Source organism: Xenopus tropicalis, chromosome 4 (genome assembly GCF_000004195.4).
Source record: "Xenopus tropicalis strain Nigerian chromosome 4, UCB_Xtro_10.0, whole genome shotgun sequence".
Classification (NCBI taxonomy): Eukaryota; Metazoa; Chordata; class Amphibia; order Anura; family Pipidae; genus Xenopus; species Xenopus tropicalis.
Window position 1 is genome coordinate 83455206 of NC_030680.2, and position 19514 is coordinate 83474719.

Below are 19514 nucleotides of genomic sequence, written 5' to 3' on the forward strand. Positions count from 1 at the left end.
ATAGTAAGAGCAAATGTATTGTGTGTCTGTATATAATATATGTAGTGAGAATGTATATATGTGTGTGTGTGTGTATATATGTGTATATATATATATAGTAAAGGATCACTGGCACTCACATGTATAGTGTATAAATTGCCTGGGTGCAGCCTTCAAAGCAGGAACCAACATCAATCAAATATCCTGGTTAGCATAATCCCCAACCTTTCTTACTTTCAGTGTTGGTGAGCCACACAAGCATGAATAAAGTTCTTTGGGGGATGCAGTGATTGGCTATTTGGTAGCCCCATGTGGACTGCTAGCCTTCATGAGGCTCTAAGTAAAACTGTGTCTCCAAGCCAGAAATGTAAAAATGGGCACCTACTTTGAGACCATTGGGAGCAACATCAAAGGGGGCGGTGAGCAACATGTTGCTCACAAGCCAATGGTTGAGGATCACTGGCATGGTCCAACTGAAACATGCTTGCATTAATTTAACGTTTTAGGGGTAAAATAACGTTAAAAGGGTAATATAGCATAACTCAAAATTCCCCTAATCTTGAAGGCAATAAAATACGGTGCCGGGTTCAATCTGGGCTTAAAATTTACTCATACTTTTTGCTTATTGTTTTTCTTACAAAATCTATGGTGTTTGCTATTTATTTAGATGAACTGGACAAACCGAAAAAAATTAAACTGTTTTTTATTAGATTCTTATAAGATAGGTAATTAGACTACCAGTATATAACATCCACGTTTCTCCTTTCTTAGAAGGTTAAACATGGAGTATTTTAGATTGCCTGTTTGCCCTGTTTAGCTAGAAATATAATAAAAAAACATAGATTTTTCTCCGATTAAAGAAACTAACTCTAAAAAATTAAAATGACCCAACTCATCCTTACCCAACCCTGCATGCCATTTTTACTTATATGCCCATGCAGTTATATAACATTGCTTTGTATTCTCAGATTCCTGTGCAGTGGTGTTTGAAAATACTGATGACAATTATATAACGGCAAAATTGAATAGCAAAACAATCTCAGTCTATAGCCCTGGTTCAGTTATTGTCCATGCTTCAGTAGAGTTAATCCTGAAAGTTTTTAGATCTTTTTAAAACCTCTTCCTAGCCTTTTTTCATATGTGACCTAGTATAAGGCTTTCTGCGCCTAATAAAGAAGTTGGTCACTGAAAGCTTGAAGATTAGGATACTTGACAGTTAACTGCAAGGTGAATGCAATCCTACCACATTAAGTTATTTTTCTCTAAGCCTATTTTTGTGTTGTGGTTGGAATCTTCAGGAGAAGAAAAATCCCATGATTTTGTGAGCACCAGGTGCTTGTGTATGACTGTTAATAGTCTTTTGACAGTTTATAGACCTACACTATGGACAATGGCAAATCATAAGCTAAAGAACTAGTCTTTTACAACCCCAGTTTCCAAAAAAAGCACACCCTTCAATGTTTCATTGAATGATTATTTTCTATATATATATATATATTTATTTATTTTTTTCAGCTGTAATATTGGTGTGCAGGCAGCCATCTCGGTGCATTGTGCCTGAGACTTAGCTTTTAGAAAGGGCCAGCACTACACAATAGAACTGCTTTCAGATAACCTTTGTTTCTCCTGCTCAATGTACTGTCAGTACAACTCAAGTCACAATAGCCAAACAGGGTTACTCCTGCTTGGGTGATATTCTCATGTCTACAACTAGGTGGGCCATGGGAGCATGTTTAGCAGTGCATATGATTTCTGATTCATGTAATCTCTACAATGCTGAAATCTTTTTTAGCCATCATAAAACCTGCTAATAGTAAATTGTAGATTTTTCAGTATTATTGTTAGCTACAGAGGCTTCTGACTGCAGCCCCAAGCTACAAAGAGTCCATTGCCTGTTGTCATTCTATAAAACTGCAAAATGGGATAAGAGGGGGGATAGGGATAACACACACAATGTTAAAGCAACCGTGCCCTGCAGCAAGCTCCTGATGAATGCTATAGTTCTCCAACTTTATTTCATTCATGCTTTTTCAGTCCGGTTTTCTTTAGTAAATGACTGCCATTCCTGAAAAATAGTTTAGTCGTGTTGTGTATAAGGCGATCAATAACCGATACAAGAGGTGAAGAAAGCCCTGCCCAAAAGAGCTTACAATCTACAAGTACTCGTTGTTTTGACCCTAGGGCCAAAAGATCAATTTAGCCCAATATCACCCACCCTAGGTGGGCATGTTAGGAGAAGATCCACTCATTTGGCGACCTATCCTTACTGTGTATTGCCACCTTAAGAGATGACACAGGAACATTATTGTTATTAACACATAATTAAAAAGCAGCAACATTTTCCATACCCCTGGGTATGGCCCCTTCTGACCCTCAGTTTTCAGTCTGACCCACTAATCACTAGTAAGTGATGTGCAGGTCAGACTGAAACCCTCGGTCAGGTGGATTCAAGGCAACATCTACATGTTATTTGCATGTTGCGGGTGGGTTTGGAGCTAACCATTCCTTCTGCCCATGATTTTACTATTCACCACTTTTGCCACTGGCAGCCTGTATTTATAGATATGGACTGGTTTATATATACGGGTTAAAAGCGGGCAGGTTAAGGTCAGGTGGGGGTCTGCAAGTTTAAGTTCATTAGTGTATACATTGAACATACAGATTACATACAAAAATATAACCAATACAAGAGTTAAAAGGGGTCCTACTCTAAAGAGCTTACAATTTTAACCCTTTTACTGCCAACAGCGTACGTCGTTGCAGTAAAAGGCTTTATCTGCCAACAACGTATGCCATACGTTGTTTGGCATATAAAGATACTCTCTGCAGAAGCGGCATGATACTCTCTGCAGAACCAGGCAAGCTTCAAGGCAGGTAAGGGTGATTTTTTTTTTTTTGCATTTATACACACTTACATACACTTACACACAGCACACAATTTTGCAGGTTTTTTTTTTTTGGTTTTCATTTTGCACACTTACATACATCTATATACACTTATATACCCTTATATACACTCATATGCACACTGTCACACAACTTTTACACATGTACACACATGTACACAAACACTTTTTTTTTTTACCACTTTGTTTTTAGTTTCTTTTCCCTAAAAAATGTGACAGCGTGACTATTGGATCAGATATTCTGACCACTAATTATGCTGTTGTGTGACTTATTTTGTTGTTTCACTAATTTGCACAATTTTTGTGGTTTTATTGCATTTTTATCCCTGTATAAGTGTTCCTAATCTGTTTTTAGCTTCGCTTTGCCTTGTGTAACTTTGGTGTAGAAAAATAACTTTACCTATTTTGAATTCATCAGAATGTGTACTTTCCAAAAATATATGTTTTTCTGGGGGTCTCTGTATAGTTAGGGGGGGGTTACGGCACATAGTATGCTGACAGGGGGCTCTGTGTGCAAAAGCTGAGTTGGCAGGCGAGAAATCCATATGCGCTATTTTCATTTTGGGGTCAGTACATACCGCAGACTTTGGTATATCTATGCATATTGGGCATCAAACTGTTCAGTAGACCTTAGGTGTTCCTATTTGGGGTGATTTGCCTTTTTATGCAAGAAATTGTGTGAGATTAAATGTGGCAAACTGCAACATTTTTAGGCGATTTTCTGAAATGTCATAAAAACCAATAACTTTAGGAAAGCTTTGCAGATTGGTACTTTGGTGTAGAAAGGACTCTTTACCGATGTTGGATTTGTCAGAATGTGTACTTTCCAAAACTATATGTTTTTCTGGGGGTCTCTGTATGGTTAGGGGGTGTTACGGCACATAATACGCTGTCAGGGGGCTCTGTATGCAAAAGCTGAGTTGGCAGGTGAGAAATCCATATGCGCTATTTTAATTTTGGGGTCAGTACATACCGCAGACTTTGGTATATCTATGCATATTGGGCATCAAACTGTTCAGTAGACCATAGGTGTTTCTCTGTGTGCAAGAAATTGTGTGAGATAAATGCGGCAAATTGCAACATTTTTATGCGATTTTCTAAAATGTCATAAAAATCGGCAAACACGAAAGCTTTGCGGCTTGGTACTTTGGAGTAAAAAGAAATGTGTACCCATTATAGATTCAGGGGAATGTGTACTTTCCAAAAATATATGACTTTCTGGGGTGAGTGTAATTTTTTGTAGCATTTATCCCACATAAAGGATGTAAATGTGTTGATTTTGTAGGAGCTGAAATGGCAGATCATATGGGGGTATGTTCCCATTGGGGCCCCTACATGCCACATATTTGAGTAAACCTATACCTATTGGGTATCAAACTGTTCAGTGGACCCCTTATTTCTACCCTATTCTACCCTCTTTGTTTAATCACGTTTTCATTTCTGTATAGCTTGATGCTTGCATATTTGCCGTTGTGCTAATAATTGCTTATTCAGTTTGCATGTAAGTGTGGAATGGAAATATTTTGTCATCTCTTAGCTTTGTTCTTTAAAATGTTTGTAAGTTTTGGTTTTTAATTGGCTAGAATTGGCCTTAGAAGTATAATTTGATAAATTACGTTTAACCGTTTCCTTCAGCAAAAAAAAAAACAAAAATAAAAAAACACTTTCAATTTTAAAGTTACTTGTTAGTGTAGTTGCTACTGAAAGCCCTATCTGTCTGGCTGTTTACATTCTCTGTGCACTTTTGGCTCTCACTTCTGAAACAACATTGCCAGCTGACTGAGACCTGTTGCAGAACAGGATAAACAATCACTGCTGTCAGTTGCAGCAACATTTCAATTTACTTTAAAACAATTTGCTTTTTTAATTCATGTGTATTGAAAAGTTGCTTAGAATTACATTTTCTGTCACTTTACAAAAAAACAGATTTTGGATAAAGAATCACTTGAGGAAATTGGTTTAATGCAAGTAACAGCTGATTGCTGAACTTCAGGTGCACAGAGTGTATTTTGGCACCAAAGGCAGAGAATCAACCCTGTCTAGCATTAGCCTACGGCTTTGTGGCATTAACACAGGTCAGGGAACACTGATGTCACTTGTTCTTCATCTCATAGCAAAGGGATAAATGAAACTTTGTACACCTTATAGATGGGTAATTGGCTGTTGTAGTTTAACCTGCAATAGCAGCACAGCTGAGAACGGTGTCGGACAAAACACAATTTCTGCCTGTAACCACTCCTCACCACTTGTTATATTAGTGAGTGATAATTACAAAAAGTCAGGTCAATGTGAGTCCAGGCACACTAGTCATAGTTGTACAGAGATCTGAAAGCAGGCAATATTAGGCAATTCCTGCATTCATTCAAGGCACTGACAGATCTCACTGATCCTGTGTAAGGTTCTTTTAAAGATCTTCTACAATCCAAATATGTTTTGGTTCTACTTGTCCTATATGAAATGGCAATGAAGTACCATTTGTGCGCTAACATATGTCAATTATTGGTGTTTTTGTCCCTGATTTTTGAAAAGGGGATTTTTTTTTTTTGATTTTTTTTTTTACAAAGTTCCTGCTAGTCTAAGATTATTTGCTTTTCTTTGTACCTCATTTTTCGCCATAAGGGAATGATGACATTTATTGTAGCTGCCAGCTACTGACACTGTTTGATTTGTTGATCCCTCTCTTAGATTTTATTTCTTCTTGGGCTGTGCAATCTGTACATTAACAAAATGTTAGCTGGTGCTTTAAAGTTCAAGCATTCTTCTTTAAAGCAGGTCATTCATTTAACAACATTCATTCATGTAAATTCATCCTGGAAATCTACACTGTTGGTGGCCAATGTAATTTTTCATTTGTGTTTACTGCCAGAACCTAAGCTTTCTTAAGATTTTTTTTCCCATCAATATATAGGACACAAAATACCCCAAAACCACAGAAAAATATATACAGTCATGGCCAAAATATTTAGCACCCCAGAAATTTTTCCAGAAGATCAAGTATTTCTCACAGAAAAGTATTGCAGTAACACATGTTTTGCTATACACATGTTTATTCCTTTTGTGTGTATTGGAACAGAACAAGAAAAGGGAGGAAAAAAAGCAAATTGGACATAATGTCACACAAAACTCCAAAAATGAGCTGGACAAAATTATTGGCTCCCTTTCAAAATTGTGGATAAATAAGATTGTTTCAAACATGTAATGCTCCTTTAAACTCACCTGGGGCAAGTAACAGGTGTGGGCAATATAAAAATCACACCTGAAAGCAGATAAAAAGGAGATAAGTCCACTTAAGGTGGCCATACACGAGGCGATTTCGCTCGTTGTGCGATGAACGATTATATCGACAAACGATCGTATGGCGATCGAGTTCCCATACGATATGCCATCCACGGGCAACGATAATTCGGGAAAGATTTTGTCGCATCATTATCGTAAAATACCTACGATCGTACATCTACGTACGATCGATGTCGTTGACTTCCGCTGCTGGCAATCGTGACATGCGCAGAGAACAATCGTTGAAAGACAAATGTCTGACACTCACACCAACTGGCAGATTTTATCGTTAAACGACCAAAATTTTTAAACCTGGCCGATCGATTTTGGGGACGATAATGTCGGCTCGTTTAGTGGGCCGACGATCGTTCGTACACCACCAACTATACGATAACTTAACGATAGCATCGGATCGTTCGGGAATCGGTCGTTTGTAAGTAAAAAATCGGTCCGTGTATGGCCACCTTTAGTCTTTACATTGTGTGTCTGTCACACTAAGCATGGACAACAGAAAGAGGACAAGAGAACTGTCTGAGGACTTGAGAACCAAAAAATATCAACAATCTTAAGGTTACAAGTCCATCTCCAGAGATCTAGATTTGCCTTTGTCCACAGTGCGCAACATTATCAAGAAGTTTGCAACCCATGGCACTGTAGCTAATCTTCCTGGGCGTGGACGGAGGAGAAAAATTGATGAAAGGTTGCAACGCAGGATAGTCCGAATGGTGGATAAGCAGCCCCAAATAAGTTCCAAAGAAATTCAAGCTGTCCTGCAGGCTCAGGGAGCATCAGTGTCGGCGCGAACTATCCATCAACATTTAAATGAAATGAAACACTATGGCAGGAGACCCAGGAGGACCCCACTGCTGACACAGAGACATAAAAAGCAAGACTACAGTTTGCCAAAATGTACTTGTGTAAGCCACAATCCTTCTGGGAAAACGTCCTGTGGACAGATGAGACCAAGATAGAGCTTTTTGGTAAAGCACATCATTCTACTGTTTACCGAAAATGGAATGAGTCCTACAAAGAAAAGAACACAGTACCTAAAGCGAAATATGGTGGAGATTCAATGATGTTTTGGGGTTGTTTTGCTGCCTGTGGCACTGGGTGCCTTGAATGTGTGCAAGGCATCATGAAATCTGAGAATTACCAAAGGATTTTGGGTCACACTGTAGAAGCCAGTGTCAGAAAGCTGGGTTTGCGTCCGAGATCTTGGGTCTTCCAGCAGGACAATGACCCTAAACATATGTCAAAAAGCACCCAGAAATGGATGGCAACAAAGTGGTGGAGAATTCCAGCAATGAGTTCAGATCTAAATCCCATTGAGCATCTATGGAGAGATCTTAAAATTGCTGTTGGGAAAAGGCGCCCTTCCAATAAGAGACCTGGAGCAGTTTGCAAAGGAAGAGTGGTCCAAAATTCCTGGTGAGAGGTGTAAGAAGCTTATTGATGGTTATAGGAAGCAACTGATTTCAGTTATTTTTTCCAAAGGGTGTGCAACCAAATATTAAGTTAAGGGTACCAATAATTTTGTCCAGCCCATTTTTGGAGTTTTGTGTGACATTATGTCCAATTTTCCTTTTTTTCCTCTCTTTTTTGTTCTGTTCCAAATACACAAAGGGAATAAACGTGTATAGCAAAACATGTGTTCCTGCAATACTTTTCTGTAAGAAATACTTAATTTTCTGGGGTGCCAACAATTTTGGCCATGACTGTGTGTGTGTATATATATATATATATATAGTCTTGCAAAGAATCGGCACTCGCCAGTATCGGGCACAGGCTGGGTGCTGACAAAAATAATACATCAAACTCAACAGTAGAAAGCACTCACGGCTACAGCATCAATCAGGTCAGTGATTTATTTCAGCATACCATCTACGCGTTTCGATCCTGATGACGATCCTGTGGTGATCGAAACGCGTAGATGGTATGCTGAAATAAATCACTGACCTGATTGATGCTGTAGCTGTAGCTTTGCTATAGGTAGCAGTCAAAAATCGCCTTAAAACTTGAAGTATACAACATCTGTCTATAATCCCCTTTTAATGTACTTGTACATTCTAAATAATAGTGCCAGTTTGTTGCTACTGCTTTTTTGTGCCAAACTATATATCCCTGTAAATGATATATTTGTGAAATGTATACATTCTGAACAATCCAGATTGGTTTGTAGCAGAAAGACATTTACTTAAACTACAAAGCCTTGCTAAAGTCAGCTATTGTTGAGATATTTCTGAAAATGTCCTCAAAGCTTGTACTTTAAGGCCAGAAAACCTTATTTTTGGAAAGTAGTTTATTTGGAATTTCTAAAAATCACCTCAAAATTGCTTTTATAGCATATTATGTTATGTTCTTAGGTGTGTAGCATGGTTGGGAAAATCATAGAAGGAAAGTATATCCCTCCCAGAATCCTCTCTGAAGCAGCACAGAAGGCTGTGAAATTAAGGGTCTGTGCAGCTGTGAAGGCTGATTAGCCTCACCTGTACTTAAAGGGTGCTCCAAGGGTAGTGTGGGAGAGAGGTGAGATGCTGGAGCTGCAGTGGGGAACTTTTCCTGTTTGGGGAAAAGTGTGTTGGGAACTGTTTTCCTCTGAGAGCCGGAGGAAGTTTATCCACAGAGGTGGATGGCCTAGTAGCAAGGACCAGCTACTGTATGCTGCCCTAAAGACTGAGGGACTGAAGTACAGCTTCTTCTGAGGAAGTGCACAGAAGACTGAGTGTGGCTGTGTGTGCCCCTGGGAAAGACAGTTTTTGAGTTTAAGCAAGACCGCTATTTTTGGTTGTATTTGGGATATCAGCTGAATGAGCTTTTATTTGCTGTCAAGCCTGCTGTGTTAAATAAATTCACACCAGAATTCAGCTGAAATCCCTGTGTCCCTGTCTCTTACTTTTGTGAATGGAGCTGCCGCTTCTACGAAAGAGCTAAATCCCCCAAAGGTGCAAAAATTAAAACTAATCATAAATGACAAAAACTAATCTCCAATGATGGCTCAAAAGGCAGCAGATCGGCCTTTTCTCTGCTAATGTATCTATGCCAGCAGAGAAAACACTGTTTGCCACTGGCCTTACTCTTAATATTCTAAGTAGTTTCATGCCTTTTGAGAGCGAATATAAATACAAGAATTATGCCCATGGTCTTATGCTAGGCTTTCAATGAAGTGATGATGCACAGGCTGCCCACATGACCCACATGTCTTCACTGTCCTCTGCCTCAGAGTTTTTAAAAATGTCTGCATAGTGCAGACAAAAGAGGATGATGTGAGTTAGAAATATAGCATTTGCATATAGGTATGAGAAACTCTGAATTACAGGAAGGCCATCTCCCATAGCCTCAATTATAAGCAAATAATTCATATTTTTTTTAAAAATGATTCCCTTTTTCTCTGTAATAATAAAACAGTACCTTGTAATTGATCTTAAGACATAAGTATTCCTTCTTGGAGTCAAAACCATCCTGACCAACGTACACATGCTGAAAATAGTACAAAAGCTTTTGTTGGTATATGGCCAGCTTTAGAGACCATGCAAGAAATGCCATTTTGTACAAATCTTTTTATAAAACATTAATGGAGGTGGTGGTGGTAAACTGCTTATTTGTAGTCCAGCAAATGTGTTGTCACGAGGTTAGATTTGGTAGTACTTTTTTTTTTTTTTTTTTTCTCCTCGCCCTTCATAAAACTGGTGCTTGAGATGTTTTAATACGTGTGACTGTAACATATTTTTTAAAAGGTTACGTATTTTGAATTTTAGATACCTTATTTGCATAATTAGCAAATTATTACTTTGGTTTCAAATTGTGGCAGCATTAAACAGACAGTGAAAAATTGCCATTGGGATGTGGGGTAGTGGGGTGATACTTAACTGTAAGACTGCTTATTTATAAAAGCACAAGCCAATTTTGTCCTTTAATGTTAGTTGTCTTGGTCACACATGCTATTGAGGTGTATATTTTTGGCAGTAAGTTTATTGGTGCATTAAAGTTATTTACGCTAAAGAAGGACCTCATTTTACGTAAAACTCTGCAAAATTATATATGTTGAATTTAATAATACTCTTAATAATACTTTTTGTCGCCTGTGTTTTGCACTCCAGCTCTTTAGTTTGCATTTAACCATTGACTGGAAGTCTGTCTTACTATTGCAACAAGTCAGTCTTTTGAGAGACTGAAAGTTGAACAGGACAATAACCCTGGCGATCAAAGAACTGTGATTTTTTTTTTTTTTTTTTAAGAGCAGAACTGTTGTCCACATATAAAAAGCTGTATTAAAAAAAAAAAAAGTGCTTTGCACCTTAAACTCACAAACTTTTCTGGTAAAATACCCATACCTGTTATAAATGTAATTAAAAATCTAAACTGTCCGTATATATTGCCTTCCCCACGTCTGTGCCTTAGGGACTTACTTTCACTTTACATTCAGCACTTCCTAGATGCCACTGCACTTCTCAAATTCCCTCCTCACAGTCTATAATTGTGTAGCATGGGCATGGGCATTAGGTCCCCCATCCTGGCACAAACACAAGATTTTGGGGTGATACAAAACTGGCCTTTTCCTGCTTGCTGTGACTGAGATGCAAGCCTGAAAGAAACATAAACTTTACACTATATAAAGAATTCACATTTTGTGACAGGGTGACAGATCCCCTGTAAGTGGCAGAATACAGAACCCACCAGAAAAATAAAATCTAAGGCCAAAGGCAGATTGTCTCAATATCTACACTAGCCAAAAAGTACATTTTTTCAAGAAGTTTATTTTTGTAGGGCCCCCTTCCAAACCATATCAAAGCAGGTTAAGGCCTCCGAGAGGGCCTTTAAGGAGCTAAAATGTATTAAAACCAAAGAAAGAGTTTAGGTGTACTTTGTCCTAAATAGCTGCTAATGCTTATCATTGGGAGTTGTGTCTAAACATAGGTATGTTACCTGTGCTGTATGCAGATAGCACTGGTTATTATTACTATCAAGTAGAAGGTATTATTTATTGCAGAGAAAAAGTAAATTGAAAAATAGAATTGTTTGTTTTAATAGTAGTTTTGAAAATGCCATTTTCCATTGAACGTTGTTATTACAGGTATGGTGTCCATATCCAGAAAGCCAAGAATTCTATGTGAGTTAATGCCTAACTGGAAAGTTGTGTTGTATTTTTGAATATGTTGTTGTCATTTGTTTTTCCTTACTAAGCCTACCCCGTACATACCAGTTTAAGTTGGTCTTTAAGTTTCCATTAAAACGTATGAGGAACCCACCCAGAGAATTTAGCATATCAAGAAACAAAAGAGCAGACTGTCTCTCTCTATTTATACAGTAGGCTAATACCAAACCAATGCAACAGTATATGAAAATGTTATTCAAATTAGTGCTAATATTTAATAGTTTTATTTTACTTCTCTGCCAAGGATTGCACGTTTGTGGTTTTTGTTGTCTTTCTGTACAACATTTAACAGTAGAACTATTAGTTTTTGTATTAGTATTTGTAGTCTATTGCAACAAACTAGCTTTAATTCTGATTGAAGAAGACATTTCATTTTTCCAGTTCTACCATGGAGAATGCATTGCAATTTATGTCTTTTAGACAAGAATCCTAACAGAACCTCTGTGCTGGCATGAGAGTAGAATGATAGTTACAGCTTATTTAGAGATGTGCATCAGTCAAATGTAGTTCTGGATGCCTTTAAACAATGCTGTATTTCAGACCTGTGGACCAGATGTGACCTCTCTTCATGGCCCAGCCTAACCAATGGCTATATAAGTGTCTTAGTATAACAAAATGGTTTTACTGCTATATTGTCCTCTAAAATAGTAGCAAAGGTTACCAAAACTACTATTGGTACTTTCCAACAGTCCATGTTTTGTTATTGTCTACAAACACCACAGTTAGATGTGCCCATCTGTATGATCTAATTGTTCCACAGTGTAAATATAAAAGAAATATATTCACAGGTACTTCATGTATAGGTAAATATTAACCTGTGTTCTTGCTGTTCAATTCCATTTTAAATTTGCTGACATCTACAACATAGCTGTTTATTTTCCTTCTAGTCATAAGGAATTCATTTCACACAGGAGGAAACTTTGCATGACTTTGGAAAACAAAGTGACATGTATGCCTTTCCACCAGCAATTTATTTTATTGCCAATGGAAAGCCATTTTGGGGCCGAGATTAACCATGGGTAACAAATCTCCCCACAGGCTCTGGTCCTTACCATGTTTGCATGTTTGCTTCAGAAACCCAAAATATATTTTAGGTAGCCATGGTAGCAGTCATTCAGTAGAATTATACTATAGGGACTATAGGGTACATGTAGGTATTCTTACTAAGAAAGTTAACTGATCGTGTTTAGAGTGAGTTTTTCACTTTCAACCAGTAGCTGTTTTTTTGCAGGCAGTTAATAACCCATTATCCCATGCCAGAAGAAACAGCATGCATTTGTTCACCCCAGGTTCTCCGATTTCTCTTGCTGGGTGCTATTCTTATACCTACCACAAGGTGGCGAACATGAGCATTTTAAAGAGATTCTGTCATGATTTTTATGGCATACTTTTTATTGCTAAATTACACTGCTTACATAGCAAATAATTCAATACCATTTAAAATTTTATTCTTGGACCAACAAATGTATTTTTTTCAGTTGTAATATTGGTGTGTAGGCAGCCATCTTTGTGCATTGTGCCTGAGTCTGAGCTTTCAGAAGGAGCCACACTCGGCTGTAAAAGTGTTTTGTGAGCCACACATGGTAGCCCCATGTAGATTGCTGGCCTGCAGGAGGCTTTGCTTGGAGTAAAACTGTGGCTCCAAGCCAGAAATGTAAAAGGGGATGGGAGCAACATGTTGTTCACGTGCCATTGGTTGGGGATAACTAGCATATGTGTTCAGTCAGCTAGATCCTTCAGGAGAGGTGTCACAGCTGTTATCTTGTTACCTGCCCATTGTTTTGTTAGGCTTACCAGGTTTTCCCTTTGTTTGCCTATCAGCTGCTGGGTGGAATGTGGGTGGGGGGGAAGCTTACCAGAGCACAAGGCTAAGAGCACTTTTGAAAGTAAGAAAATGGCTTGCCTCATGTCAAATTTAAAAATGAAATCTAAAAAGAAATGAATTGCTTGTTTTAAAAATAGATTTCAGTGCAGGATTCTGCTTGGGGGTGCCTTTAACTGATTCATTGTGGGAGGGAAAAGACATGTTTTTTCCATGACTGTATCCCTGAATAATGACAAATTGAATACAGTAATCCAGTGTATTATAAAGTGTGATGCATGATGAATTCACAAGCCTTCAAACCAAAGCTGGGGCTTTAAGTCCTGACAGTACAAGTATGGCCACTTGAGCCCATTTGTTGGTACATGAATAAGGACAAAGATGGCTGTCCTATCTATCAGGAAGGTTGGCTTGCCTATCTAGGTTCTCATTGGACTATGAAAACATTCCTATCCTGCAAGGTCTTGTTAGCCCAGGAGGGAAATGATCAGGTCAGCCTAATCTGGCCCACTACAAGGTGGTGTGGTAAACTGTTAATCCAAACATCCATCTTTTTGTGTATGTCCAATTTATCCTCTATTGTTTGTCTACAGCAGTGATCCCCAACCAGTGGCTCAGGGGCAACATGTTGCTCACCAACCCCATGGGTGTTGCTCCCAGTGGCCTCAAAACAGGTGCCATGTGACCATGTGTACTGCCAAACAGAGGGACTACCTATTACCAATCACAGCCCTTATTTGGTACCCCCAGGTACATTTTTCATGCTTGTGTTGCTCCCCAACCATTTTCCATTTGAATGTGACTCACAGGTAAAAAAGGTTGGGGTACTCTGATCTACAGTATAGAAGGCAGTTACATTTGCTATAGCATAAATCCTTCTTAATATTTAAAGCTTGTGTAGTAGGAGCAAGGTTTGCTACAGGTTATTCACCTATAGTGACCAATCAGCAGGTAGTGTTTACTGGTCACCTGTTCAAAGCAAAATTGGTTGCTGTAGATTACTACTACTTTAGACTGTGTGTCTACCTACCTATTTATCTACCTCACAATCGTTTTAGTTAATAACTAGAGTGTTTTTCATTTTCCAGATTATTCACAGAAGACTCAAAATTAAGTGAACTGGCATTCGGCAGTTGTAAGTTTTTCTTAGGTAAGCAGCATTTTTAAGAACCTTTTCCATCTGTTTTCTTTTACCCAATTCGGTCTCCACTCACTAATAACGGTTCAACGCTAAAGGCTGGAAGGATTGAAGCAAACTTTTGCATGCTCTCTTTATTTCTCATCTCAGGGAAGACTAAAATGTGGGGGGTTTTATTTGGGGGGGGGGGGGGTTGCCTTCACTTGAGATGAAGAATGCCAGGCCTGAAGTTTATTAAAATAAAAGGGTAAAGGGAAGTGGAACTACCCTCTCACAGGAATTTCTCCCCACATAAATCTGTAATCGGGGGGCTCTACTTAAATTTTAGTTAAAAAGAGAGAACAGACAAACCTTATCCTAGATTACCTAGGTAATCTAGGAAAAGGGTTGTCTGTTCTCTCTTTTTAACTTAGGCCTGTACAGTTTGAGATGAAGAACACCAGGCCTGTAAAGTTTGAGAACTAAAGTTTGCATACACTTTTTCTAACGTTGTCTGAATTAAATTTTTTTCACAAAATGTGATTTAATGTCTTGTTCAAGCTTCCGATAGATAAATTGCAACAGGCTCCCCCCTTAAGCCATTGGGCACAATCATGTTTAGAGTGTTCAGAGTTCCTACCAAACATTTTAAGGGGGCTTAGAAAGTAATTTTAGTAGATGTTCTTACAGATGCCCCCTTTAATTACTATACTTTATTGCTTCATACACTGACTAAAGTCCAAGGCATATGATTTTAAATTAATGTCAGAGTGTTGGAGTTTAGCTTTTGGCAGTTAGTCTGCCTAATTGCATTTCTGTGTGGGGAAAAACACTTTGTTGCCTTTGTTCTTACAATGCCCATATGCATCTAGAGAAACAAGAAAATACTTTTACTTAGTTAAGTAATATATGTAGGCTGTTTGGTTAGCTTTCATTGCATTCCCATTAATTATTTTTTTTTATCTTGGGGTCTGAATATAAGTCCCACTATCTAGCTGGTGGTAATCAATTCAAAAGTATGTAAAAGGGTTAATATTAGTAGTGCATACTTGGTTTTACAGGTGGCTAGTGGATATGCAGTCTCTTGTTTCTCCAGTAGAGGGAGCCATTAATCTGTTATTTATATAATGTCAAGGGCTCCATGCTTATAAGTTTCAATAAATGTGCTCACTAAGACTTCAGCATTGCACAGCATGTAAATAACAGGAAACTCATTATGTGTTAATGGTGTATATGGGAGTAAACTACCTTGGAAATTCCTTTACTTTATTAAGAAAAGACAGAAGTGCAAAATAGTCCCACAAATTAAAAAAAAACAAAAATAAGCATCATTTAAAACTATTTAAATAAAATAAAGAGGACCTTAATGTTTACGGAGACCTGGGCCTAAGCAAATACAATCATAAATGAACCAGAGTATAAACTAACATCTTTTAGGATGCTTATTATACATGTACATATAATCTCTAAGTTTAAGCTAAACGTGAACTATTAGAGGTAAAAGTAAAGCAACATTTATTGAAACAGTCTTAAAATTATATAAAGTCCTGGCGTAGCTCCTTATGTCGTCAGTAGGTACTCCTCAACAGGCTACAGACCCCATGCTGGCTGTACAACATTTCCAAATTCAAATACAAATGACCCCGGAGAGCACACATTATCTCATTGTATCATATCAGTGTAATTTATAGCACTACATGTTTCATCCTTCCTCAGGTGCATTGACATTTGACACTACTCTGTTTGGTTCTTGCGAGGTAGATAATTAGATATCCCAGATAATTCCCCTGCATAATCAAAGTATAGGTATTCAACTGCTCCCAAGCTCAATGCATCAATCCCCAATGACTCACCGTTTAGCCTTTTAGCATTTTATGAACAAAGAGGAGAGCACTTTCATGCAGATTTGCTGCTTTAAAAATATTTTTATTTCAAACCACTGCACATTGGACTCTTATATAGGGAGAAAAATCTACCTTGCAAGAACCAAACATGGAGTAGCTTCAATTTCCTATTTGCTTGTCATTTGTCCCTGGCCAAAACTCACAAATGAAAATGCTACCTGACCAGTGCAGCTATTGACTCTACAAATAGAAAATATATTAATATAGATTTGTAGTTATTTTATTGCTTCTTACATTTCTGTTGATGCACTCTAGCATGTATTATATTATATCCTTGCAATATTAGTGTATTCCTACGTTATTCTAACCAGGCAATGTCTGCCCTGCAGTTAACATTTAAACTGCTTGCTTATTTTTATGGTTTGGTGTAAAATAAAGTAAAAAAGAAGCAAACTAGGAGTCCGCATCTCGCCATACTTAATATGGCAGATGTAAATTCTGGTATCTCAACAACAGCAACCCTCCCCCCAAGATCCTCCCAGTGCCCAGAGGAATTGTTTTCTTACATTTCTCAGTCATTAACAGGACCTCTATTGGTAGGTGCCCACACTAATATTCCCAAGCTAGTGTGCTTGAAAAACCCATATAAAGTAATAAAGTGTATGCATTGTCCGGTTTTTTTTTTCGATGCAGCAGCTGTCTTTGTTATACTGAGAGGTGAAGCTGCTGACACTGATTTCTAGAAACACTATGTTTCAGATCAGTTCAGCAACCTGGTCACTGCCACTGGTGTCAGTGAGCATACCTCCTGGATCTGAGCATTTAATCATTTAAAATATAATACATATAAACACTTATACGGTACACATAAAATATAATTAAAATGCAAATTTTGATATTTAGACATTAGAATTTTGAGAATTATAATAGATGAATAATATTATAAATAAAAAAATTAATGCACTATGGATATGAAATGGTTTGTGAGTTAGTAGTGTTTGAAATCTAAATATACTAATGTACCATATCTGCCAGTGAATGGAAGAGAAGCATCAGCAAGTGGTCCAGTCTTTCAGGCTCTCAGCCCAAACTAATAGAACAGCAGAGAGGCAGCTACACCATGCATGCCCCCCTGTACAGTATTTGGATACTATGCAGGGGCTCACAGTGTTACAGTGTTTGTCTATCTTTAGCATATTAGTTGTTGCTGTGTATGAGCAGCAAATTCAGGAATTATAAAACGGTTCTGTTTTGTTTTTTTTAACTACATCACTAATGCAGAATGCTTTGGTGTTTTTGTTGCCTTTTATGTTTTTATTACTACAGTCCTTTTTAATTAAGCCATACAGGGTTTTTTAGTTTTCTTATGAGTATCACAAAAGCCTCTATCCCAAACAAAGTATTTTTTTTTTGTCAGTTGATAATTCTTTTTTGATATGCGTGTGGCCTCTGAGCATGGATAGAAGCTAGATTTTCTGTCAAAATAAATTTCCCATAGTGTGCCATTGGTTTGTCTGTTGAAAGTGCACAAGGGCATTTTTTTCCTCACAAGTGTCCTCACTTAAATGAGTTTCTCCAGTAAAAGTCAAGCATTGGTTTTACCAAATGTTGCTTATTATAGATGAAATTCCACAGGAACTCTTTTTCTTATCTGTTTTCAGACAAGATAAATATTGCTTGTTGTGCACCCATGATTAAAGTTAATCTTTTAAGCATTGCATGGGGAAAAGGCAGTGATAAAAAAATAATAAAGATGTAATGGTATAGGTTCTATGATGGCAAATCAAAGATGTCAAATTTGTATTTGTGCTTGAAACCTAGTTCTGGGCAAACTTACCCTAGTAAATTTCTTAAAGAAACCCATCAGCAGTTAGCATTGATCATTCTCACGCAGGCAGAGTAAGCCTCTGGCAGCTGTGGGTTAATGCACAGGTATTACATATGTTTTTCTGGTAGAAGTAAATAAGTCCCAGTGTGTACTGTTTAGTAAGTTTTCAACTGTAATTTTTATAAAATATTTATATATTTGGTAGCAGAAAATTGATTGACTCATTAGAAATGCATGCAAAATTAAAAAGAAATGAAAATATTAAGATTAAGGTAACCTTTAATTTAGTGATTTGCTTTAATTCAGCCAGAAGAGCATTAGTTACGTTGAGCGACAGTATTGGGAATAAGGCCTGGCATGCAGTTGGCATTCCAATTCATCCCATAGATGGTCAGTTGGGTCAAGATTTTGTACAGACCAATCAGGTACAGGTACTGTTGTGTTGAAACAAGGATGCCTTTCCCAAACATGCTGCCAAGTGGGAACATACATCACTTCATCTGATGCATGACATTGCCTGTGGTGATGATAGGCTTGTGTGTGGCTGCTCATCCATGAATATCCATCTTGTGCTCCCTGCAGATAGTTCTTGTGCTGATTTTTCCTTCAGGGAGAGTTTGTAATTTGGCAGTGAGTGTTTCAACTTTGGACCTATAACTGTTATGTGCTACACAGTTCGTGTCTCCTTCCTCTTAACAATCACAGTACAGCTGACACCAGGAAGAAATTTGCCTGGCTAACTTGTTGGAAAGATAGCATCCATGTTGAAAGCCACTGAGCTCTTCATTACAAGCCAGTGTTTGTTGCTAGGAATGACATGGCTGTGTGTTTAAAGGAAAAATATTCCCCCAGAATAAATATATATATCAGTAAATATTTCCTTTTCCCTTGATCCACCATTTAGTGATGGTGCAGGAAGTATTATGGAGGCAAAAGGAAGGACTCTATCCATGAATTGACTGATATGGCCTAGCATGTATGTATGAATCCTATGATCCGAGGAGGCAGCCCTTAATTCTATATACCTGTGTTAGCAGTGGGTGTGGCCATCATAGCCACTCCCTGTAGTTAGAAGGGTTGTTGACATAATGTTGGCCATATACTATATGTCTTTCTAACAGAATCTATGTGAATTGTTTTAAATAGACAAAGATTAATTGATGAGTTCTTGCTAGCTCTACATGTAAAAGATCTGCGATTAATTGCTTTAAAAAATAAAGTATGCTAACCCCAGGTTTGTGTTGCCTTCAGTTGGTATAATAGATAAAAGGCAAGATATAAAATGTAGGTCACAAAAAGCATTTCATTTTTTCCTTGTTCCATTAGAAGTCTGCATACCAGTTATGTGCCTCCACCCCTCTGTACCAACCCTTTGTCCTACCCATGTGACTTACACACCGATAACCTTTGTATGGGGAGATGTGGCTGTGGCAGAGGTGATGCAAGTGCAGAGCAAGCATTGCTTGCAGCTAACCGGACACGTGCTGTAATCTGATGATTGTACACTTTAATATAACACAAGGCAATAGACTTATATCCTGATTGCGGGTGCAGGTACATTATGTGCAGTGTGTCATACAGTAAAATTAT

The 19514-nt window shown here is 37.9% G+C and overlaps 1 protein-coding gene across 3 annotated transcripts in view; it reads left to right on the forward strand.

Annotated features, from left to right (window-relative positions):
* gng12 (guanine nucleotide binding protein (G protein), gamma 12) overlaps positions 1 to 19514 on the forward strand; it is a 61107-nt gene that overhangs the window by 18093 nt on the left and 23500 nt on the right. For 2 of the 3 annotated variants that reach the window (XM_018092879.2, XM_018092878.2), the window contains exon 2: positions 14224 to 14285. The exons of the other annotated variant lie outside the window; for it this stretch is intronic. The gene's annotated coding sequence lies outside the window, so the exon portion shown is untranslated. The remainder of the gene's footprint in view (positions 1 to 14223; positions 14286 to 19514) is intronic. 3 annotated transcript variants of the gene reach the window in all.